We start from the raw sequence: 25,641 nt of genomic DNA on the forward strand, positions 1-25,641 counted from the left end.
ATAAAGCAACCCCAATGTTATCCTATGGGACAGATAGGCCTTGCAGTTCTGATTTTTATTTTAGGAGTATTGGAAATTGGGTTTTTGGTTGTCAGAGGTATGCCCCCCCTCCAAGCAAGAACCACAATCCTAGTCAGGGTAAGTCCCAACATACCCTAAATTATACTATGCTTACCCTCTGGTAGCTTGGCACAGAACAGTCAGCCTTAACTTAAGAGGCAATGTGTAAAGTATTTGTGCAACACTTCAAATAGTAACACAGTGAAAGCACCACAAAAATAATCCACATCAGGTAAGAAATATAAAGAATAATTGTATAAATAAAACAGGACCAAAATGGGAAAAATTAAACAAGTGGAAGTCGAGATATGGATTTACAAAGAATTAATGTAAAATAGTGCTTACAAATGATAAGTGCTTAAATTGGCTATCAGAGCGCGCTAGACCGGGACAAGGTCAAAAGTTCAAGATGACTGCGATGAAGCATGGGCCGGATAAAGCAACACACTTCAGACAACTGAACCAAAGTACCTTGATCCAGGATGTGTCACCGTCGGTGAAGATGCAAGGTGCAGTCAAAGTGATGTGTCAGTGTCGAGCCACGCAGTGGATGAGATGTGTCCATTGCCTCCAAACAACTGCAGGGATGCATTGATTTGAAGTAGGAGGAGCAGCTGCTGCTCCTGCAGTAGACTGCGTAGATTCAAAGGCTATGTCCTGGTTCCGAAGGATGTTGCGCTGGGTCCGCTCCATGCAACAATGAGGATGCACTGGTTCCAACTCACACAAAGGCAAAGATGCCCCGGTTCTGATGAGGATGCATGGGCTCTGGCTGTAGCAGTACTTTATACCCACTTCCAAGGGCCCAGGAATGGGTTGGCAGTACAAGACTTGCTTCAAAGTCCAGGTACTGTAGCAAGATGGGTTGAAGTCTTTGATGTCCCTGAGACGTAGGACAGAAGGCAAGCCAGAAAGCCCTTTGAGTCACTCTGGGTTCCACTGATGCAATTCTGGGCCTCTCCTTCTCACCCATGCAGTAGAACAGTAGGAGGTAGGGTAGCTCAGCAAGGCAAGAGTCCAGCAAAGCAGCAGTCCTGCAGGTAGGCTATCCTCTAGGCAGCACGGCAATATCTTCTCCTTGGCAGAGTCTTCAAATATTATTTTGCATTAGTGAAAAACAAGATTGGGAGTTTTTCATTACCAAGACATTTACAACTTCAAGGTAAATGTCCTGCCTTTTAAATACAATTGACCTGGCCCTTTGAGTCATACATGGATTACCTTAGGGGTTACTAATCTGTACAAAATTGGAAGGTTTAGGCCTGCAAATGGTTTATCTTGCCAAAATCGAAGTGACAGTGTTGCTGGAGATTTTTACTAATCTGGCCGCTGTTCACCGTAGACTGGCTATTTTGGGAGATTTCAATCTTTGGCTGAACGGATCCCTTGATTCAGGGTACTTCAATGTTCTTCACTCGTGTGAAGGCCTTGGCCTTTTCCAGCGGGTGGCAAAAGCAACCCATAAGGTAGGCCACATACTTGATTTGATCTTTGCTGAAGAGCGTCATCTTAATATTATGGAAATGTTGTCTTTGGTCTGGTCAGACAATTTTTTGATTACATTTGCAGTGGACATTGCTAATGATAACTTCTGAGTAACTGGTGTTAGGAATGATTATGTTGGTAGAGACTGGAAGGCGCTTCTGCGCAAGCAGGGTTTAGCCCCACTGTTTTTGGTAGAAGACTGCTTTTCGGCAACTAAGCTGGTAGGCGAAAATTATACCTCCCTCTGTGCGAAGATTACGGCAGTTTTAGATGTATTCGCACCGCTAATAAATCATAGAACCAGGGGCAGACCATTGGCTCCGTGGTTCAATGATAACTTAAAAAACATGAAACTGGATTGTAAATGTGCAGAGAGGACGTGGAGACGGGGTTACTCGGACATGAATAAACACACATGGAGATCTAAGATCATGTGGTATAAAAAGGAGATAAATAGGGTTAAGGCAGAATATTTTTCTAACATGATTCTTAATGCCCCTAACACCTCCAAAAGTATTTTTAACATCCGGAATAGTCTCACTAGCCCTGAGTGCACAAAAAAGCAGATACCCCCTTCCCAGGAAATGTGTAATAATTTGGCCAAGTTGGGGGGGGGGGGGGTAGTCAGCAAGTGGTCTCTAAAACCACTGACACCGTGGCTCCCAGTGATACAGGGAAGAGGGGTAATGATGTTTCTATCACCCTCCCAGATAGCATTAATGGTAATTATTTAACCGAGTTTGTGCCTTTGACCTCGGAAGATTTCTGTAAAGTAGCACATGGCATTTCATCAGGTTCTCCCTTAGATCCCGTACCTCATAAAATCTGGAAGGAGTTTGAGACAGAACTGTTTCCTACTCTACGATTAATTTGTAATCAGTCCCTCAACAGTGGGGTAGTGCCATCGCAGTGGAAACAAGCTTTAGTGACTTCTTTGCTGAAAAAACCTTCTCTGGACCCGCAATGTCCTAAGAACTATAGGCCGATTTCTCTTCTGCCCTTTCTGGCCACAATTGCTGAAAGAGTGGTCAGTATGACGCTCTCCAACCATCTGGAGCAGCAGAATTTGCTGGAGGAGGCTCAGTTTGGCTTTCGGCCTGCTCATGGTACAGAGCCGGCCCAGGTGACCGTGATGGACGAACTTCGGATGCGGGCAGACAGGGGTCAGGCAGCTATTCTTATTCTGCTTGACCTGTCTGCTGCGTTCGACATGGTCAAACATGGGACTCTGTTGAGTAGGTTGGGGGAGGTGGGGGTGAAGGACTGTGCTCTCCAGTGGTTTCAATCTTTCCTCATGGATCGAATGCAGGCAGTGTCCCTCCCTCCTTACTGATCTGATCTGATTAACATCACATATGATGTGCCCCAGGGCTTGGCAATCAGCCCGATTTTATTTAACATATACATGAAACCTCTGATTGCAGTCATTAAAGAGCATAAGATTAACATCCTAAATTATGCCAACGACACGCAGCTTATTCTTTCCTTGGAGGGAGAGCAGTCAACCTCATTGGAGGAGTTCCATTGCTGCTTGCGTGATACGGCTCTGTGGCTGAAGGGTAATTCACTTCAGTTCAATGCAGGCAAGACTGAGGTGCTCTTCTGCTTGGCGGCTAGGGTTCGCTCTGTGTTGCCCAGTAACTTCTGGCCTAGCGATATGTCAACTGCAGTGAGACCAGTGGATACGGTTCGCAACCTGGGCATCATGTTTAATAACAAGTTGACTATGGAGGCTCAGGTTACTAGAACGGTGGGAAGCTGACTTGCGATTATCAGATCTTTGCTGAAAATCTTTCCTTTACTACCCCCCCAGGCACGGGCATTATTTATTTATTTATTTATTTAAGATTTATAATGCACGTAGCTGCCTCAGCGACGAGGCGTCCCAGCGCAACCAGAAACCCCATGAGACCAGGACCGGACAGTGAAGCCGCAACAGTTAGACTACCTGCTGGGGAAAGAGCCAGGTCTTTAAGGCTTTTTGAAATGCCAGATAGTTCGGCATAGCTCTCATGGTGAGGTGGAGCGAGTTCCAAAGTTTTGCGGCCAAATAACCGAAGGACCGACCGCCAGCCCTCGTTCTCCAGACGCGTGGAACACGGACCAGCGCAAGGTCAGCAGATCGAAGCAGGCGCCCCAGCACATAGTACTACAACACGTGGAGCAGCCCTGGTGGGGCCTGTAGTGTCAAGATCTTATGGGAATAACAAAGTGCCTTGAACTCAATACGCCGGTCAACAGGCAGCCAGTGGAGCCTAGGAAGCACATGTGCAACCGAGTGAGATCTAGGCAATGCAAACAAAAGCCGAGCCGCCTGTATTCTGAACCCTCTGAAGACGTTTAATACTCGCCTTGTTGGTGCCCAGGTAAAGACAGTTGGCGTAGTCCAGTCTGGACATGATGGATGCCTGGATGATAGTCTGACGTACTTTAGGGGAAAAAAAGCAGAGCAGTTGTCTGAGGCCGCGTAGTAACCCAAAGCAGGTCCCAGCGACAGCTTTCGTCTGTTTATCAAAAGTCAGGTCACTGTCGAACCACACGCCCAGATTTTTCACCGCCTCTTTAGGGCGGGGGGCAGGCTTGAGGAGGTCCGGCCAGCACTGCTCCGACCAAAGCTCTTGGTCCTTGCCAAAGATGAGAATCTCAGACTTGCTGGGGTTCAACTGTAAACAGTTAGCCGCCATCCAGTCTGAGATAGCCAAGAGGTCGTCCTTAAACAACTTACCCATGTTGGTATTGTACTTCTTCGAGAAAGCAAAAACCAGTTGGGTATTGTCGGCGTAAGACTCCAGGGACAGCCCCATGCTTTTAGCCACCTCTGCCAAGTAGTTGCACAGAGTACAGTCTTGAGCAGATTGGATTATTGCAATGCCCTTCTGTTAGAATCTCCAAAATTTCTTTTGAATAGACTTCTTCGGATTCAGTCCACCGCAGCCAAACTTGCCTTATGCTGGTTGAAGGTTCAAAAGAGTGGTAACACACTCCCTGAACATATTGCAAATATTTTAGCAGCAAACATACTACAAAAAAGTCATAAAATGCACAATTAACAGTGAATGCATTTTAAACAAGGGCAATGATAGAATCATGTGTTTGAGCGGTTTGCTTATTACATACAATCTTGTACTAATTCAATTATGACTTCTTATTGCAAGTGTTAAGGATTTAAAATTATATTAGGTTTATGGATATGATTGCTTTAATACATTATTTCACATATATTGCAATAAAATGTTTTTCAAGCGTTCTTTAGTTTTATCAGTGCAATTACTTTAACCACAAGCTAGTTTATGACAATGTCATTCAGTCAAACTACTTTATTTGGTTAGTTAAAACCATAAAAGTAAAATTCAGATAACCCAGTACACAATAAAAACATTTTATATCCAAATCACAACATATGAGAAATTCTAAAAGAATCAATATTACAAAGTTAATTTTATAGGCACATAAAAACCCAGACAACCATTAGCACATATATAGACAAAAGGAATACACCATTAGGGGTATTTTCAAGAAAAGGCAGCCAAAAAGGAAAAAAAATGATTATATGTATTCACTCGGTGCTTATATAGCGTTTCTCATAGGGTACCTTTTTTTTCCTGAGACGAAAAGCTGCTACTAAAAAGCTAGCAATATTAAATATCTCCTGTGGATCATTAAGCATTTGGAGATAAATTAGAGCAGGTTTAACCTGTAAAAAAACATTTTCCCTTAAAATAGGAACTAAACACCTCCTGCGAATCACAGTGTAATAGTCGCAAAACATTATAAAATGCATATTATCCTGTGGTGAGAAGTTGTCACAGGTACATGGACTCAAATCCTCTTGCCTACTCCATCCTTGTGAGTTACCTAAAAAGAAGTGAATTAGATTAAAACAGAACCTGGTTAAAAGCAAACGGTGAAATGGTTTAATATTAATTTTCAGGTAAGGTTCAATCAGAGGGGAGGTTTTAACAAAAAATAAGCCTTTACCGAAGGTTTCAATAGCTCCCGCTCCTCACACTCCACCAAGAGGACATTCAAGAATTGGGTTTAACCCGTCAGGTCCTCTTTTTTTACCGTAGCCGGTGAATTTAAAAGATCTGGGCGCCCCAATTTTAATAGGGTGTGCTTAACATGATAAAGCTACGGGATACTACTAGCTTTCTCCAAAGTGACGCAGTCCCTAATAATCTGATGGTTCAATGTTAAGTCTAGAGTAAGTCAGGTCTTGAGCCAACGGACCACGGGGCCAAACTCTTCAGATCTGATGCATACCTAACCCCTAATTCTTGATGTATAACAAAAATTGAAGTTGATTGGGGGACCGACACGAGGGTACGCAAAAATGTATTTTAAACTTTCTGAATCCCCTCCAAATGCTTATAACCCCAGATGGCCGAGCCATACAAAGCAATAGCCTGGCACTTAGAACTATAGATGTTGAATACAGCTTCAATGGGCCGGGCCCCCAAATGCCTTGCAAAATCATAAACAGCAGCCGTTAACCTAGCCATCGCACATATTTTAATTTTCTGTTGGGGGACCCACGACTCCCTCTCATTGAATAATACCCCAGATAGGTAAAAGAAGACACCCTGGACACCTCTGCACCATGCAATAAAAAGATGTTACTTTTTTTTTTTCTGGCCCATAGACATAATATGTGATTTACCTATATTGACTACTAGTTCCAAAGATTTCATGTAGACCCAAAAGGCATCCAATAACCTATGGAGACCTAAAGCTGTACGGGCTAATAAAACAGCGTTGTTCGCATAAAGAGAACAGGGATACCCCTTCCCCCTGCTTGCAGAATGTCTAAACTAGCCTAGTCTAAAAATGTATCTAAATTATTAATATATAGGGTAAAAAGTAAAGGTGCCAGAATGCATCCCTGACAAACACCTCTTCCATTTTCAAAGTGCTCAGTGCTTGTAGAGAGATCCCTGTGTAAATCCGCCAAATAATAGACTAAACATGGATCCAGGCCCATGTCCAGCAGAATAGACCACAGCTTGGATCTGTTGACCAGATCAAAGGCCGAAAAAAGGTCCATAATGGCCATCTGTAATGTACCCGCTTTAGCTATAGTATATTTGCCTACAATTAAATGTAAGTTAAGACATTGATCCAAGGTTCTTCTACCTTGTCTGAAGCCATATTGAAAATTGGATAGCACCCCATTTTCCTTCGCCCATTCAGTTACCTTAGCTAAGATCACTCTCCCAACACTTTGACTACAGAGTCAATTAGGGATATCGGTCTCTAACAGCGTGGATTCCCTCTCTGACCCTTTTCTAAATCTGGGGATAATACTAGATAACAACCATGATTTAGGGAAGCCCTGACGGCTAGACACATTAAAAACATTAGTCAGTATTTTGGCCCAAAACTTTGAATGAAGTTTATATAAATCAGCCGAAAAAGCATTTTGGCCAAGAGCTTAGTTACTGGACATTTGCAATATTTCCCTTTCAACATCCTCTTCTTTAAAAACAACGGGAGAGGAAACCCTATTATCCTCTAAACTAACAACTGGCTCCATGCTAGCGGTAGACGCATAGATCGCTTCAAAATGGGAGAGCCTAAAGGTACATTCTCCCAACCAGAGATAAAAGATGTATTAACAATGGCCCAGAATCTAGAACTGTCTTTAAGAACCTCAATTGATAGTAGGGCGTTCCATGCCTTCTCCTTTATTTCATTTTTATGTGTAGATACGGCAAGCTTAAATTGTTTCCTAAGCATGGCTATATGAGCCTAGTCTCATGGGACAATTTTCAAAGCTAATACCAAATGACGGTGCGCCCTTGAGCCGTTAATATTAAAACACCTCTCAACCATAGTTAATCTGGGCTTGGCTTTCATCGTAGGAGCAGATGCTACCTGTCCACTAGTTCCTTCAAAGGCTGCAAGGACCTTCTCCCCCTGAGTAGTATTACCAAGGCAAATTGCTAACATATCTTTTGCCTTCCCACAAAGATCCTTAATAAAGAGATCCGGGATTACCTTGGCCCACTTAAGTCTCCTCCCCTGATCGCAAGTTCTCACACTAATATCACCTCCCATCTTATCCAGGTTCCCCAGAAGGTCACAAGCTTTATCTAGCACAAGTATAACCGGATTGTGATCACTAAAAGGGGACCACATGGCAATGTAGAACATTACCTGGGATAGTATACTAGGAGAGATGAATATGCAATCAATAACAATATCCCTCTCCCAGGCTTTAAAGGTAGGAATCCCATCAGCAGGATCACTAAAATTTGGTTCAATGAGATCTACAGCAGCCAAGAGCTCCTCCAGGCATTCCCCTTGATGTGTATGCTCCAAATGGTAAGTTGAGGCATTTGCCGGCCCTAGGGGATCATCTACGTGACAATTCAAATTGCACATATGAATATTAAAATCGCCCATATTTACAATAGAATAAAAAGTGGTTTGCTTCAATCTTCTAAAAAACATTTCATTTGACATAGATGTTGATTTAAAAAAATAACATTTTAGAAAGGTTAGGGGCTGTGACTTCAATTGCAAGACAAGTATGGGACCCCACCTCCACCCTCCTGTGAGTGCCCATCATTTTTTGTGAAAATAGCATTAAAAAGCCCTTCTTTGCTCTGCCCGCAGGAGAGGGACATGCTGGGATGCTGTATGATTTAAATCCATCCACCTAGAAATGTCCTTCCTTGTCCCAAGTCTCCGGTAGACTAATTATATCATAACACTTAGCGTCATCTCTTTCGCTTCTAAGTCCCCCAATGTTCCAACTAAGGATCTTACAATAAAGAGCTTCGTTTAGAACTATTTCCTGTCCATTTTGAGTTTCCTTGGATAGGCTCTGTTGACACTGGGGCGGCTCCAGTCAATCATTCTCATCTAAATTAGCTAACGGGAGAAATCTATTTTTTAAAACTAAACTATTTCCTTCTTCGTTCCTCTCAGTGATCCGGGGTAATAGTTGTTGGGAAATTGCTGGTCTCTGACTAGACATATCAGGGACGTGCTCCTCCTTAGAGCTTAGTGGAAAAGTATTGCCACCCTGGTTAGACGCTATAGGACGAGGCCCACAAGAGAATCTACGGGTTAACTGTACCCCTCTTGAAGGTGGATAATAAAAGCTCAGGGGCAAAGCCTTGATTCCCCCAGCCCCTGCTTCCAGCCATCCCCAAACAAAGGTCCAGCTGTATCAATTTTGTTGAAGTTCATGACAATACAATCACCCTCAACCTGTTAAGCAACCCACCTCACATGTCTAGCCATTATTATATGTAATGAAACCTTGGGACTGCCATTATAATACTGATCACACCAGAATTTGGTTTTCCGAAGCAGATCCATGGTGGATTCACAACGGTACTCTCTAAGTGGGGGAACCCCTGTAAGAATGGTTTCCAGGGGAGTGGCTTCCGGGGGGATATTAAGTATACAGCTATTTGTCCTACTATTAACTTCTTGAATATCTTGATCACCACTATTAACCAGTGTCTTGCGGATGGGCAAAGGCCTTGGGTGTCTCGCAGATTGATGGCAGGTACTACCCTTTGCCTGTCTCCCCAGGGATACAACTGATTTAATTGGAGAACTAATCCTTGCCCTCTCCATTAATTGTAATTGTATTTCGATAACAGAGCCCTCCTCTCTCTTATTAGTACTAAGCTGTGTTTGCACTTGGGGGGTTGTGTTTCTATTGGAGACTTCACAGGCAATTTATTTCCCCTCTAAGTGTGCTTCAAAGCACTTACGTTTCCTCAGGATATCCTCAACATAGGTATTCAATGAATGTCTTTAACACTGTTCGTGAGTATCAACTCCAACAGCGATCTAAGAAACTCCTCCACGAATTTCTGCACCTCCAATTGAGTGTTTGAGTCCATAACTCCGACCCGAATGAGGGTGCAATTAGTAGTTACTTGTCCAGGTTTGCTTGACCTTTTTTTCCCCCTCTTTTTCCCTGTGTTACTCGACTGAACCCTATTTAATGATGCAACCACGGGGGCATATCTACCTTAGTGACTCCTTCTGCTCCCTTTTCCAATATCTCATCATGTGTGGACCCTTCCCCCGAGGCCAACTTGGTTATCAACCCACATGGCTCCAAGGGAACAGGGTTACTGGGACCGTTATTAGGTGCAGTTAACCTCTCCAAGAGGTGAGGGGTCAGCCCCAGTTCAGCCTCTGCATTTTCAATTTCCTTGTTCAGGGCTCCCAGCGCAGAAGTTAGATAAGATATGATAGAGGCAGAGGGCCAGATGCATCAAAGGGTTTTGCCCATTCTGTGTCCAAGGGGAAAATGTGTTGATGAATATGGCTAAGAATTCCTTGGCATTTTGGCTTTAGCACTCCCCTGATCCCTACTGCAAGGTTCTTTTCGCTTACACATAGCTGCTGTCGAGAACCTCGGGTTTGGGGGTAGCCCAGCCTCCTCCGGGCTTTGACAGGCTTTGAAGGGCACGCCCTTGGCACGGGCTTAGCCCGGACTCGGCCTGGGCACGCCCGCGCGCATCCCGCCCTGCGGGAGTGAAAGCAAGGCTTTCAAGCGGCGCTGTGCGCCAGGAGGGTAGAATCACCTCCCTCGCCGTGCACATGGAGGGCCTGCTGGGGGACCGAGTACCATCCCAGCTGCATTTTTACTTTGCTGGCTCCCCCAACTTCAGGATGCGGCTGACTCTCCGTTCTAGTCTTTCTCATTACCTGGCAGTTCCCTCCCACAGACTGGCAACCTGGGGAGGCAGGAGCCTAATCCAATGTTCAACGTTAAACTGGAACCGTCTACACGATGAACTGAACACAGCTACTTTCCTTCTTGAATTTAGGAAGGGTTTAAAGTCTTGGATTTTTACCCTGGTATGACCAATTATCTTTGAAGTTTGGTAGCTTTGTTGAACTTTCCTGTTCTAGGTAGTACCAAGACGTCTTTAGCCAATCGTTTGTGGTTAAGGCACAAATTAAATCAACATATTAGTAGTAGTAGTAGTATAAGCTTTATTCGAGATAACTTCTCATAAAAGCACAACATATAATCAAATACAATACGGATAAAACAACTAATTCATTCATCAATATGCATATACATATTCTAAAAACAGTTGTGCAAGCTAATACGATACTAAATAATAAGAATTACACACACATATAAAGCCAAATTGCATTAAAATTACATTAATAAACCCTACCTATCGACCTCCGCCTGATTGACCAAGCCCACCCCAAATATTTAGCCACTCCAAGAACAATCGGCTCGTCAGTGGATGTACATAGGATTCTCATAGCCACTACGCTGCGTCGTGTCCCAAGATTTAGCCATACCCTCCTTGGTAACGAATAAGCATCACAGACAAATAAAAAATGGCCTAGACTTTCAGTAGCAACTTTGCACACTGGGCAACACATAGAGGTCAGACTCTGCCATCCTGCAGTTAGTATTTTTAAGGGAAGAGATCCAGTCCTTAATTGGAAGAATAACTTCCTGTCCATTGGGGCAGTAATACTGTCCCAATAGTTTTCTAAGGTAGGACAGATTTTGACTTCCAAAAAGCGACCAGCCATAGAATCAGATCTCGTGCCCCTCAGAAGGCTACTATCTACCCAATCCCAATATTGAGACTTGAGGGTTTCTTTACTTGGTAAGACTTCCCCCTGGGGATTAGTCCAAAGATTAAAAAGGCCCAGTTTAATTAACATGGCCCTTAGATTTTTTAGCCAGTTGATCTTATGAAATTTGTCTTCCTTGATTATTGCCAGGAATCCATGTGCGTTTTGCTTAATCTCTGGAGTTGTCCAAAGACGTCTCCAGTAAAGAATAGGGCGCAATCGCGCTCTATCACTAATTGATCGTCTGCTTAGGTCAAGGAGCAGTGGAATTAGGGGGGTGCTCTGAGGTACATCCGTAATTCCTCTAAGAAACCTGTTCTCTGATGTCTGTAGGGTAGATAGCTTTTCCCAGGCCCACAACTCTGCACCATATAAGGCCGCACCTAAAACCTTTGCATCATACACTATAAGGACAGGCTTAATGGGTTTAGTTTTAGATTTTCTATGTTCCCCCGCAGTGCCCCTGAGATTTGCTGATGTTTTAGTGCCATTTTTTCCAGATGATGTGACCAGCCCAAGCCATCTCTTATTTGGACCCCTAGGTATGTGAATTCCCTAACCACCTCTAGCTTGGTGTTATTCAGAAATACCCTGGAGTGGGCTTTATGGCGCAGGGAAAAGACCATTAACTTCGTCTTGCCCACATTTACTTCAAGGCCGTGTTCTTTACAAAAATCATCAAATATATTTAGGGCACGCTGTAAACCTGAAGGAGTCTTTGACATAATTAGTGTATCGTCAGCGAACATCAGGATTGGGACCCTGACGCTCGCTAACGAAGGTGCATCTACACTAACATCTAACATCCTCCCCACGATCCCATTAATAAATAGTGAGAAAAGTAGAGGTGCCATTGCACAACCTTGGCGGACCCCCCTTTCTACCGGGAAGTCCGATGATGACTCGCCATTCCCACCCCACTGGACCCTGGCAAAATTGCATTCATGCAATCGCATGATTAGGGTAAGGAGTTCAGCTGGTAAGGCTAATTTATGTAATACCATCCATAACTTACACCTTGGGACCAAATCGAAGGCTGCCCGCAAGTCGACAAATGCAACATACAGGCAGCCTTTGCCAAGCAATACCGTCCTCCACCGCAAAATGGTGAAGCGAAAAACTTGGTCGCTTGTGCTGGAGGCCCGCCTGAATCCTGCTTGGTAGGGGGAAAGAGCATTATTATCGTCCACCCAATCCATAAGCTGGTTTACAACCATTTTCCCCATAACTTTTTGTATGGTTGCAATCAAGCTTATTGGCCTGTAATTGGCTGGGAGAGATCAATCTCCTTTTTTGTAGATGGGTATGATAATGGCACCTTGCCACTGCTCAGGGACCACCCCTCCCTTGGCAATTGCGTTACCCAATAGCAAGACATACCTCGCCCACCTTTTCAAGTCATGTTTAAAGACATCCGAAGGTATCCCGTCTAACCCTGGTGCCGTCCCCCCTTGAACAGAGCAAATAACCTGTTTTCTCTCAAGGAAGTCGAATCAGCTATCAGTAGCAAAAACTGGCGATAACACCTCCTCTATCCCGTCCTTCTTTACTTCTGCATATTGTGGTCTAAAATACTCAACCCAAGCTTATTCAGCTACATTATTATCTGGCCTATCAGGGGTACCGCCTCTACCCCACTTTATAATCTTCCAAAAAAGCCTGGAGTCCTTGCTACTGGAAGCCTCCCTAACTCTGCCCAGTGCTCTTCGTCCCATTGTCTCTTTGCCTGGAGGATACTTATATTGTAGGATTTTCTGGCTGCACTAATCGCAGCCCTGTCTCTTTCTCTAATAGCATGGCCCAGTGCCAATCGAGCTGACCTACACTGGCGATTAAACCACCTGGCCGCTTTAGGAGGATTATTACCTTTAATACTTCGTGGTTGCATAAAGTATGGTCTTAGGAGACAGAAAAACTTGTTATGAATATCTGTAATTTCCCTGGAACCAGGGATTATAGGTTTTGCCGCTTCCATAGAAATAAGAGCCTTATCAACCTCAGCATTATTAGTAATCATGGTTTCTTCATTTGCTAAAACACTTGGCCATTTCAACCTTCGCATGTCATTGGCCACTACTGGAAATTGGTCATTTCTTATATGCATGTTTTGAGGCCCAACACTCCACCATTTGTGGGTCACACAAAGGGGATTGTGATCACTTTCAATCTACCCTTAATGACCATATCAAGAACCCACTGCCAGAGTGAAAGACTACATATGACATAGTCTATTCTGCTCCTACTATGACCGTTATCAAAAGTGCAAACGCCCTCTTTATCCCCTGGTGTCCTCCCGTTTAGGGCTCTTAGCCCGTGCTCCAAACACATGGCATTTAGTAGTAGTATGTCCTTCGTCCACCGCTTGACAGGATCAATACTCAAAAATGGTATTCCCCAAAGCGTATCCTCATCCTGACCTAGGGGATCATTTGTACTGTCAAGTGGTTCGAAGGTCCTATTTAAGACCCCAGCTACTACTACTCTATTACCTAGGGACTTAGTTTCCAAGAAGGCGAACAAGGCCTCTAGAGTGGGAGAACTCCCCGAATTGGTTCCTCTTGCATAGATGTTATACAGATCAATCACATCCCACTTTTCTGAGGACAGTCTTAACATTTGAATGTCACTGAGGCCCAAATCCAACACTTTAATAGAAATGTTCAACTCCTGCTTTATCCATACTGTAAGCCCTCCCATTGGCCGACCCCTAACCCCTCTTGAGTCTTGAGGCTGGGATTGAAAAGTTTAAATACCCACGGAGGAAAACAGGGTCACAGGCCCATGTTTCTTGAAAGCAACACACGTCGAACCCATTAATAAAGTCTAACCAAGTTTGTGATTCTAACTTACTACCCAGCCCAGCAATATTCCAAGATAGGAACTTCCCAGGACTAAACCCATCCTCACATAATGCATTTGTTATAGAACATAGTTGAGGATTCATTGAGCTTTCATCATTCCCGACAAGTCTCTCACTATTCCTCGTACTACCCCCATCCATATCATTATCAACATTTGCAGTTGGTGTGGGTAACTCCCCCTTTCTGTCGTTAACACTTACTTCCCCACATCCTTCCACCACATTCACGATATCATCGCCAATATTCATGTCATCTAACATCGCTCCAGCATTTGGATCAAGTTCATTACAATCCCCATGTTGATTCATGCTATTTCCTCCCCCACTAGTATTCATATGATCAAGGGTTTGTCAACATCCCCAGCCTAGATCTTGCCATCCAACTGGAAGATTATAGTTCAGGCCAATAGGATGGTTTTGACACTGTAACAGTGGAACAGGTGGGGAAATCCTTAGCCATGGGGGGTTAGAAGGACAATTTTGCTCATCAAGCAAACCAGTCAGAACACTAATCGGACGTGGGTAGAAGAAAGTAAGATCAACAATGTTGATTCCTCCGTTGTTTATGCCCCATCCCAATCTTGTTATCCATCCTGCCACCCTTGAATCCTGAAAGTTAACCACAATGCAGTCCCCCCCCAAACTTTTGGGAGTACAGCCTATCCAGTCTATTCTCCTCACCCCCAATATTAATCCATCAACTTCCCCTGGTAGAGGCCGGTTCACCCTTAACCAGTGCATGACCTTGTTTTTAAGCATCTGGAAGGTTTCTCTCAGTCCCATTAAAAGTGGTGGGACATTTGTAAGGACAACTACATAGGGAAAGGAATCAGGGGTAAGGTTCATTGGGGGTTTCTTTTGAGGTGGCTTTATCAAGGCTGGTAAGGACGGTTTGAAAGCTATTGGAGCAGGGTGAAGTGCAGGTTTACTTGCTAGGGGCTGGTTACTAGTTGATGGAGCGGTTGGTGGAACAGTACCTGTACCAGAACACGCATTACCCCCTGCTCCCTCAGTAAGCAAAGGTTTTAAACTAGGCGGCATTGATTGCGCCGCAATCTGAGATAAAGTTACAATATTAGAACAATTTTTGGCAGTGCCCGGTGGAGCTAAGTCAAGAGGCTTGGGTGGTCTCTTCCCAACCGCACTGCCTGACTTAGGTGGCACTGGAGAAATAATTTGTAGCCTTCCTCCCTTATCCTGCGGTATATATTGGGTGTTGTTCTGGGGCTTACTGCTTTCAACCTGCCTTGCTTGAGTTTTTATAAGTGCCTTAGTTGAAAAAAAATTATCTAGTGTTACCTGTTCAAAATGGTATAGGCTATCGGATAGCTTACTAATTCGTTCTTCTATTGGGAGCAAAATTGACCGTAGCAGCCTTTCTAGGTCAGGAAACAGGTTGCAAAGAAGTGGCAGTGTACCGGCCATTGCCAAGCCAGTGTCAGAAGAATTAATAATACTAGGATCTAGACTATCTAGTAACACAACATCCCCCTCTTGTGTACTTTCCCTACTACGGCTTGCTTCAGTGACAGCCTTACTGGGGCACGTACTTTTGCTTACTTTCCTAACTTTGTGTGGGGGTTTAGCTAGATAACATTTTCTAGGTGCAGTACTCCTTTTTCTTTTTTAACCTGATTTGGGTTGGGGCAGAGAAACCGGGGCACATGATTCTGATGTACATATTATAGGGTCAATATGACTCACACAAGAAGATGTTGATTCTGCTACAATACCCTGGTTCTCCTCGTTAGTGATAACATCATGACATATTTCAGCTACAAAAGGCAGATTTAAAGATGATAAGGGCGTTACCAATGCAGGATAGATTTGTACTGAGCGCTTGTCTACAGGATTTTTAAGAAGTTCAATAGATAATCTACGCTCAGCACGCCTCTCTGCAAGCATTATCTCTTTGTCAATGTCCTGGGTGGGCCGGTTAAAGTATTTGTCTAGAGGTCCATTGACTGCAGGCCCGGGCTCGACCGGTGGGGTCATCGGAGTAATACTACTTGGAGATACAGGCATACTTTGTGGTCACCAACCCTTTTACAAAACGTATAGTTTAGCACTTATCTGACAGAACACTTTTCTCGATACAATATATTCCGTTAGGGACAGTGTCAGAGGGCTGGCCCAGCCCGGCCTCCCTAGACCCCGGACGGCCACAGACGGTCCCGCCCTTGTCCCGGGCTTCTCCCGGTCGCTCCCGCGCGCTCCCGCGCAGCGGGTGTGCAGTGGTCTTTTAATAACAATTTGCGTTATGGGCGGTGCGCGTGGCCGGCAGGGAGAGCAGCCCAGCTGGTATCGATGAGGCTCGCAGGGACTCCTGGTCCACGGAGTCCCTGCTTCCTGTCGGTCAGTGAAGAAATGCCCGTCCAGAATCAGCAGCCCCTGTGCAAACGCCGCACTGCGGGACCCGCGAAGCGGGTCCGGCGAGGTTCGTTGTTTGGCCCCTGTGGCAGAAGGGCTTAGAACGGTGGCAGCGGCAGTCAGGTCAGTTAGGCAGCAGCGTAAAAGACAAAATGATCCCACTTGCAGGCCCAAAGTCTCCCCTGTTAAACTCCGTGGGCGGTGGGCGTGGCCAGCAGGGAGAGCAGCCCAGCTGGTATCGATGAGGCTCGCAGGGACTCCTGGTCCACGGAGTCCCTGCTTCCTGCTCGCAGCCCTGCCGGTCAGTGTAGAAATGCCCGTCCAGAATCAGCAGCCCCTGTGCAAACGCCGCGCTGCGGGACCCGCGAAGCGGGTCCAGCGAGGTTCGTTGTTTGGCCCCTGTGGCAGAAGGGCTTAGAACGGTGGCAGCGGCAGTCAGGTCAGTTAGGCAGCAGCGTAAAAGACAAAATGATCCCACTTGCAGGCCCAAAGTCTCCCCTGTTAAACTCCGTGGGCGGTGGGCGTGGCCGGCAGGGAGAGCAGCCCAGCTGGTATCGATGAGGCTCGCAGGGACTCCTGGTCCACGGAGTCCCTGCTTCCTGCTCGCAGCCCTGCCGGTCAGTGAAGAAATGCCCGTCCAGAATCAGCAGCCCCTGTGCAAACGCCGCGCTGCGGGACCCGCGAAGCGGGTCCGGCGAGGTTCGTTGTTTGGCCCCTGTGGCAGAAGGGCTTAGAACGGTGGCAGCGGCAGTCAGGTCAGTTAGGCAGCAGCGTAAAAGACAAAATGATCCCACTTGCAGGCCCAAAGTCTCCCCTGTTAAACTCCGTGGGCGGTGGGCGTGGCCGGCAGGGAGAGCAGCCCAGCTGGTATCGATGAGGCTCGCAGGGACTCCTGGTCCACGGAGTCCCTGCTTCCTGCTCGCAGCCCTGCCGGTCAGTGAAGAAATGCCCGTCCAGAATCAGCAGCCCCTGTGCAAACGCCGCGAAGCGGGTCCGGCGAGGTTCGTTGTTTGGCCCCTGTGGTTGTTTGGCCCCTGTGGCAGAAGGGCTTAGAACGGTGACAGCGGCAGTCAGGTCAGTTAGGCAGCAGCGTAAAAGACTACGTTGCAAACTGAAAGGCAAATCGTAAAAAAGTCCTCACAATTAGCACCTCTTCTATGTAAATTCGTGTACATAAATACACTGAGCCCCTAGTCTTCCAGAATGAATCTTTGACCCTGATATGAACTTCCAGTGGTTTGTTATTAGATTGTATAGCCATTACAACTTCCCTCCATGCTTATTGTGATATAACAACACAAGTCACTGGTTTCAGCAACTATTGTACCATCATCTGACATGGTGGCATCTGCGCCTAAAATAGAAGTGCATAGCCCTTGAAATACAGTTTCTAAGATGTTATGCAAGCCCTTTTACATTTAGTACTGTCTTGTTAAATAGAGAAGCCCACTGAACAGGTTTTCCACAGCTGATCGTAGTTCTCAGAATTATGTGCTGAGCAACCAGGGGTCTGCTGCTAAGCCGCTTTGGAAACTATGGAGATGAGATAAAATGCATGATTTGCAGCTGCGTACACTCTAATTACACATTTTCAAAAGAATTGGCATCATATAATAAATGTGTAGGCACAGGGTTTCTATGAAAGGAAAAGCAAATACTGTTCTTGTTCTATTCTTTTTACACGAATGCAAATACATGTATATTAAATATAGAGCATCACTAAAACACTTCATGTACTTTAGTTCAGTCAAATTCTTTTTAAGATGTTATGTTGAGTAAACTTAATTCCCTTTCAAGGGTCTTTCTCATTGGTAACTCGTGAAGTTTGAAAGCTGCTGGGGTCTAAATACATGATCTGATTGCACCGAAAGAGCGAACTGGGGGTATAATATCAAGAACGGCGTTAAAAATTATCGCCGGTTTAGCGGCAGAAAACTGCCGCTAAAGCGGAAATAATGGGCTTGATAATATGCCCTTGAGAATTCCAATAGAAGTCCATGTTCTGGTGTGAGCATGGGCTTCTAATGGAATTCTCCAGGGCATATTATCAAGCCCATTATCGCCGCTTTAGTGGCAGTTTTCTGCCGCGAACCCAGCGATAATTTTAACGCCGTCCTTGATAATATGCCCGAAAATAAGTGAGTCAGACCTTCTACTTTTGGGTTTATGGTGGGGTTTTTTCTTGAGAAAGTGTGAAAAAAATTCTAAGTGGTGCACTTTACAGGCTATAATTTCCTCTTAAATTGTCAAAAGACCCAGACCTTCTGTCTGCGACTACTCAATTTCATATGGCCTACATATATTTTCACGTGTAGAACATCTTCCTTCCCTTTTACGTTTCATTTGTATAATTCTAGCCCCTCCACCTTTCCAGGAAGATTCAATTAGATTCCAGCTATATATTTATAACTGTGAATCTACGTGGGTGGCAGGGTGGCAAAGTCATAAGTTATACATAACTTAATATCACAAGCAGGGTACATTTTTGAAAAATCAAGTAAGGTTTAATTCATTTCTAAGATATATCTATGAGATGGGAAGTTAGTTGCGGCATGAAGGATATGCCCAAATGTTTTCTGCTCTATTTCTTTTTTATTTATTTGTTTGTTTAGGAGCTGTATTGGCAGATTTCTTCTAGTATTTTTGGGATGGTTCCATGAAATATGTTATATAAAGTATAGGTTGTGATAGGTATTGCATTAATTATGAGATCCATGCTTTTCTCTCTTTGTTTGCTAACTTTTATTTGTACCTGTGTTGCTTGGGTGTGTGCTTTCTCATTTTTGCATTGCATTTTCTGGCATTTTTTTCTTTGTTTTGCTGGTGTCTTGGCCCTAACTGTGCAAATTGCCCGAAGACTGTTCTCAATTATTTTCCAAATGTGTTCCTTGTTTAATTCATGTCCTAAGTTTGATGAAGTGCACTTGGCACTATTTTTTTTAATTCATTTACAATTGCTGTGCGTTTGTCCAGTGAGCGATGCATACTGTTTGTGCATAATTTGTGTCTGCGTACTAACTGTTCAATTTCCCTGAAATTTTAGACATTTTTCCAATCCTACTGTTGGGTTTCTGGGAGTGTTAGGGGCATGGAGATGGTCCTAGATATTTTTACAAATGTGAGGATTTTTCATACGAATCTGGGGCCATAACGTCAAGCAGGGGCGATACATTATCGCCGCTTTTAACGGCAGGAAACTGCCGCTAAAGCGGTGATAATAGGCTTGATAACATGCCCTTGTGAATTCCCATAGCAGCCCAGGTTAACACCAGAACCTGGCTGCTATGGAAATTCACAAGGGCATATTATCAAGCCCATTATCGCTGCTTTAGCGGCAGTTTCCTGCCGATAAAAGTGGCGATAATGTATAGCCCTTGCTTGATAATATGGCCCTAGTCCTTCAGGTATTTTGAAGAATGCTCCAGGCAGCCATACTAAAATTTCTTTACTTTCTTTAGGTGTTTGTGCCGGCTCGACATTTATTTTAGGAATACACAGTACTTTCCTTTCCGTTGATTCATTTCCTTTCAATTTCATTTTTTTAAACTTTCCGGCTGAGGTCATGTGTGTACAAAGTGTCTTGTGGAGTCCCCAAATATTTTTCCTAGATTATTTTCATTATTTTCCAGTATGGCTGCTAGTGCTCTGTGTATGATAGGGAAACTGCGATGACCTTCTGCTGGTTTTATTTTTATGTTTTTACAGGCTGCCTGATTGTATCATTAGACTGATAGTCCTTTATCAACAATTTTTTGCCAGTCTTACTGTAGGTGTCATGGGAGTGTTACAGTTCCCATACAATTTACAGTTTTCCCCCCTGATTTTGCATTTTTTATTTCTGCATGTTTATTGGGTGCACTAAGGGTCTTGAGGTTGGTACTTCATCGTTTTCAACATTTGTATAAGCAGGTGTGCCCTATAGATGCCCGAGTTTGTGGTGCATCAGGAATGGCCAAAATGTTGTCATTGCTCCCGTGTTTTTAGTATGGTAATTTCATATCACTTGCCCACAGCAAGAACCTTGGTGGGTGTGGTGTGCACAGGTGCCTGTCAAACTCATTGGCCACTCTGTTCAGGCAGGTTTTATCATTTAAATGAAATTCATGAGCATCACTCTATTGTCAAAGGTACTCAGTCTATTACATCATACTATAACATTCTTTTGTGTTTCTCTACTTTGCTAAAGTCTGACACCCTGACTTCTAATTTATATTTGCCTCCGACTCCGGGTTGAACTGAAAAAGAACATAACACCTAACATTGCTGGCAGCCAATAAAAGGGCAATGATGTTGTCACTGATAGCACCAAAACGACTACCACTACGGTGAAACATTCTGGGTTCATTCATACCTGATTAGGATTATCTATGACAGCCCCAAGGATATGTTGTGGACATGTCTCAGTAGAATTAAGTACTCACTACTCTACTCACTACTCATTACTCTGCACTCACTACTCACTACTCTACTCACTACTCACTACTCTGCACTCACTACTCTACTCACTACTCTACTCACTACTCACTACTCACAGTACTGGTAGTACTGGTGGTGGTGGTGGTACTGGTAGTGGTAGTACTGGTGGTGGTGGTGGTACTGGTAGTACTGGTGGTGGTGGTAGTGGTACTGGTAGTACTGGTAGTGGTAGTACTGGTAGTGGTAGTACTGGTAGTACTAGTGGTGGTGGTAGTGGTGGTGGTGGTGGTAGTACTGGTGGCTGTAGTAGTGGTAGTACTGGTGGCTGTAGTAGTGGTAGTACTGCTGGTGGTAGTACTGGTAGTACTGATGGTGGTAGTACTGGTAGTAGTGGTGGTGGTTGTGGTACTGCTAGTACTGGTAGTGGTAGTACTGGTAGTGGTAGTACTGGTGGTGGTGGTACTGGTAGTACTGGTGGTGGTGGTAGTACTGGTGGTGGTGGTAGTGGTAGTACTGGTGGCTGTAGTAGTGGTAGTACTGGTGGCAGCAGTAGTGGTAGTACTGGTGGTGGTAGTACTGGTAGTATTGATGGTGGTAGTACTGGTAGTGGTAGTACTGGTGGTGGTGGTAGTGGTAGTACTGGTGGCTGTAGTAGTGGTAGTACTGGTGGCTGTAGTAGTGGTAGTACTGGTGGTGGTAGTACTGGTAGTACTGATGGTGGTAGTACTGGTAGTAGTGGTGGTGGTGGTGGTACTGGTAGTGGTAGTACTGGTGGTGGTACTGGTAGTGGTAGTACTGGTGGCTGTAGTAGTGGTAGTATTGGTGGTGGTAGTACTGGTAGTACTGATGGTGGTAGTACTGGTAGTAGTGGTGGTGGTTGTGGTACTGGTAGTACTGGTAGTGGTAGTACTGGTGGTGGTGGTACTGGTAGTACTGGTGGTGGTGGTAGTACTGGTGGTGGTGTAAAACATAGTGTCATGTACAATAAACAACATTCGATTGGAATTCATGACTACACCAGGTGAGAGTGTACATTTAAAGTGACATAACTTGCCTTGCTTTAAATTATGCTTAGGTGCATATCAGGGTAAGCATTGCACCGCTTTGCATAAAAAAAATGATACACTGCCGTACTAGAACATAAGCAACATGTTCCTTCCAACGGGATAAAAAGCAATTTTCCGACTCAAGTCCTTTTCCCTTGTCGTTCACACTGCTCTGACTTAGGGTTTTGCTCTTGTGTGGGTGGTGGTAAATTCAGGGGACGGGGTTGAGTGCTGGCTGTGTCCTGATACTCCCGTTATTTTCCTCTCCATCAACATATATGTGACCTTTGTGCTTCACTGAGCAATGCAAATAGTTACCCTGAAGGACTGTTTACACCTGGAAATTAGCTCGTCATGGTAGGTGGACTGCACTGGACGTTTGAATTTTTAACTAGTTGGTAACGGCAACTGGCTACTTGAAGCACCCCCTAATTTTCTTCCATCTAAACAGCTTCATGTTTTGTTGCTTTTAGTGGCAACCACGCGAGCTGCCGTTCTTTAATGTTCACCAGTATTGTGCGATTCATTTGCTGTGCACCAGCTCCGGTGACCGATCCTTCTACCAATATGCACACCTAGCCTTTAATTACATAAAAACAAAAATGAACAACATCATTTCCATCCTAGGAACTGGTCTCCGACTCTTAAGACATAACCAGGAGCTCTCCCCAACCTCTGGCAGAGGTGATGGAGCACACGCTGTTCCCTCGAAGTTGAAGTCTCAGTCCTTCGTCTCAATCATAGTCTGCATTATTTGCTTAGCACTGCTGAATGCCAGGGAAAGCTGCACTGCATGCGAGCTTCTATCTCACATGCACGGTGTCCTGGTGTGCAAGGTAAGCTTGCATTGCTGCTGCTTGGATGACCTCTCATCATCCTTCTTGGGTCTGCAAGAAGCCGCTGCCTGGCACTGAAGCCTAATCTGTGCTGTGGGCGAGCACGTATGAGTCATCTTCTGTGAGCCTCGCCTGCTGCCTCGCCTCTCGTACTTTTACATTGAACGCGCTCACCGCTCAGACCATCTAGATTGCATTACATGGGCACTCTGACAGCTCCTAATTAAAATTAATGGTCTCCCGTGCGCATAATCGCACACAATATGCCACAAATGACCGCCGACCATTACATATACCCTATGGCATCAAGACTACTAAAGAAACAGCACTGCGACGACCAATCACTATTAAGATAATAAAAACGCGCACTGAAAATGCACGAGCAAAGAAAGATTTATCCAGCATGAACGAAAAAGCCGCTACAATACGGCTCGCAGCTCCTCCCCACTTCTGACGAAGTGGTGATGTCGCCGAGCCCGGAAAAATGACGGGGGTTATTCTGATGGGGGAAGGACCGCCACCGCCAGCCGTGCAGTGGCGATCCGTTCGCCATCAAACGTGGATTGACCGCCCGCCAGATTAGGAGGGTGGGCATATCCACACTGCGACCGTGGCGGACGCAAAGACTGTCCGCCACCGAACCACCACAGGCAATCGGACTGATTGCGTGGTGGAGCAGTCTGCATGCATAAAATGGTGCGTCCCCAATATTATGATGCAGGCTATGATCCAGCCTTCCCATGACGGCGAAACCGTCATGAAAAGGCTGGCAGAGGTTCTTTGTGGGGGGCCCGTTGCGGCCCCCAATGTGTTGGGGGAGGTGTATGTGCACTGAGGGGTACCCATGGTACCCCCTACATTTCAGTGCACTAACTGGCAGGCACTGTGTGGTGCCTGCCACTTAGTGCACTGAAATGCACAGCATGCTCTTTTAACATCACGGTGGGTGCTGCTGTCAGCAACACCTGTCGCAATGTTAAAATGCAAGATGCGACAGCCATGGTGGCGGTCGCATCCTAATTTGCTGTGCAGAACCGCTGCATGTATTGCGGACGGTCCCGGTCACCACTACGATGGCGCACGGACTCCAGTACGTCCACCATCGTAATCGCCCCCTAGATTTGAATGATAACTGCTTTGCAATTTAAATAGTTTGGCAATTGTAATATCACATCGTTCATGTCATCCTGTCATTTGCAAAAGCACTAGCAACTCCTGAGTTCACGGAAGGCTGACACTACTTGATCATGTCGCCATATGGTAAGAATAAAACTATAACCATGATGGGTAGTTTGAAATAACAACAGTTATGCACTTTCTTTTGATCATGTTTTGTACTTAATACTATTAAGTTCTTAATATAATATGGTTTTTACTATGTGTTTCTTGTCCTGAATATATTATGTCTCCAAAGAGTTTATTCTTAGTTAGCATTGAAAGTATGTAGATCTTCATATTGTTAGATATGCATCTGTTGACCAAAGCTGAGCATAGTGGTAAAGTAGATCCCACTGAGGTACCCGTTGCTAAAAATGTTGGCCTCACATTATTTACCACAATAGGATTAATTTTTAAAGGGATATATCCTTAATGCTTAATGTTTGAATGTAGACTGCTTATGTGTTGTTTCAAAGCATAGTGGCCAGATTGGTAATTCTTTGTACGTATTATACATTGTCTTATCTCCCTTTTTTTATGTCCTTGTGCAAAGAAGGACATTTTAGTAACTCCTCACAATGACATAATTATGTGAAGGACAAAGGTTATTCAAACAACGTATGTTTGTATTGTTGATGTATGTTTGTTTACTTTTAAAGCTATAGAAAAATCAAACTCTCATTAATGGTGCAGGAGAATCTTTGACTACAATTCCACATATACCAGAGATTAAGAAATGTTTTGTTAACAAAAAAATAGCTAAAGTCATAAGCAGATAGATATTAGTGTAAATGTGATTTGTAAATACATTATATTATTTGAAAAAGAATAACTGTGATACAGGGTTTCAACACACATAAAAACAGTCCAGCCTACTTTAGATACACCTAATGCAATGAGATGTTTGTGTCAGAATAGCTTTTTTAAAAGCTATTGCCGAAAAAAGCACAAGCAATTTAGATAAAGACTATGCACTTATAAGATAAGGCAATTTAATGATATTTTTTTTTTTAAATACCAGTTTCCACTCTTCCTGGAATTCCTGGTATGCCTTTAGTTTGGAGAATGGACAGCTCCCATGGCATGCAATTGAGCAGTCTGGGAGAACCACCGCCAGTTGCCAGGGCTTCTCCATGGGCCGCAAAAGCAGGGGGACGCACCCTATCCTGAAGGTCATTCCAGTGTTTTTGTAGGTCCTCCTGTATGTATCTGCAAGTACTCTCTGCATTGACCTCATTCACTATTCTGTCCCATATTTTCCTTCTCTGATTCATGGTTGTTGTTTGTACGTGGGATGAATTGTATTAGTTAAATTAGTTAATGAGATTTATGTGTGTGTGTATTAGCTGACACAGTTTGATGGATGCATCAATTTTTTCGACTGAAGCACACACGGAATGTATACTCATAGGAGCTTAAAATACTCTGTCATTTTAATCTGTCCATCACTCTGTGATGGTGTACAACTCTAAATATGGTGGATGTATATCTGCTATACCAGCCACAATGGATTGTTTGCCAATGATGGAGCATCCAGATTCAGCTGACGAAGACAACTCTGTGAGGATGGTCGATGGACATTAAACCCAAACTGTAAATGCAGTGGAAGTATAACTTCAACCTGTAGGTTGGATAAAGTACTCCATGGTGAAGAAAGGGTAGTCTACACACTCCAAACGTCAAATCAGCACTATTTTTTTATAGACACGTTTTAACATTTTGTAATGCTCTTTTGGTCAATATTCTAAATTGACTCGATAATTTCAACCTATGAAGTCCTTAAATGTTACATAATTTTTAGTGTTGCTGTCCACATACCACATGCACT

This window comes from Lissotriton helveticus, chromosome 4_1, assembly GCF_964261635.1.
Source record: "Lissotriton helveticus chromosome 4_1, aLisHel1.1, whole genome shotgun sequence".
Classification (NCBI taxonomy): Eukaryota; Metazoa; Chordata; class Amphibia; order Caudata; family Salamandridae; genus Lissotriton; species Lissotriton helveticus.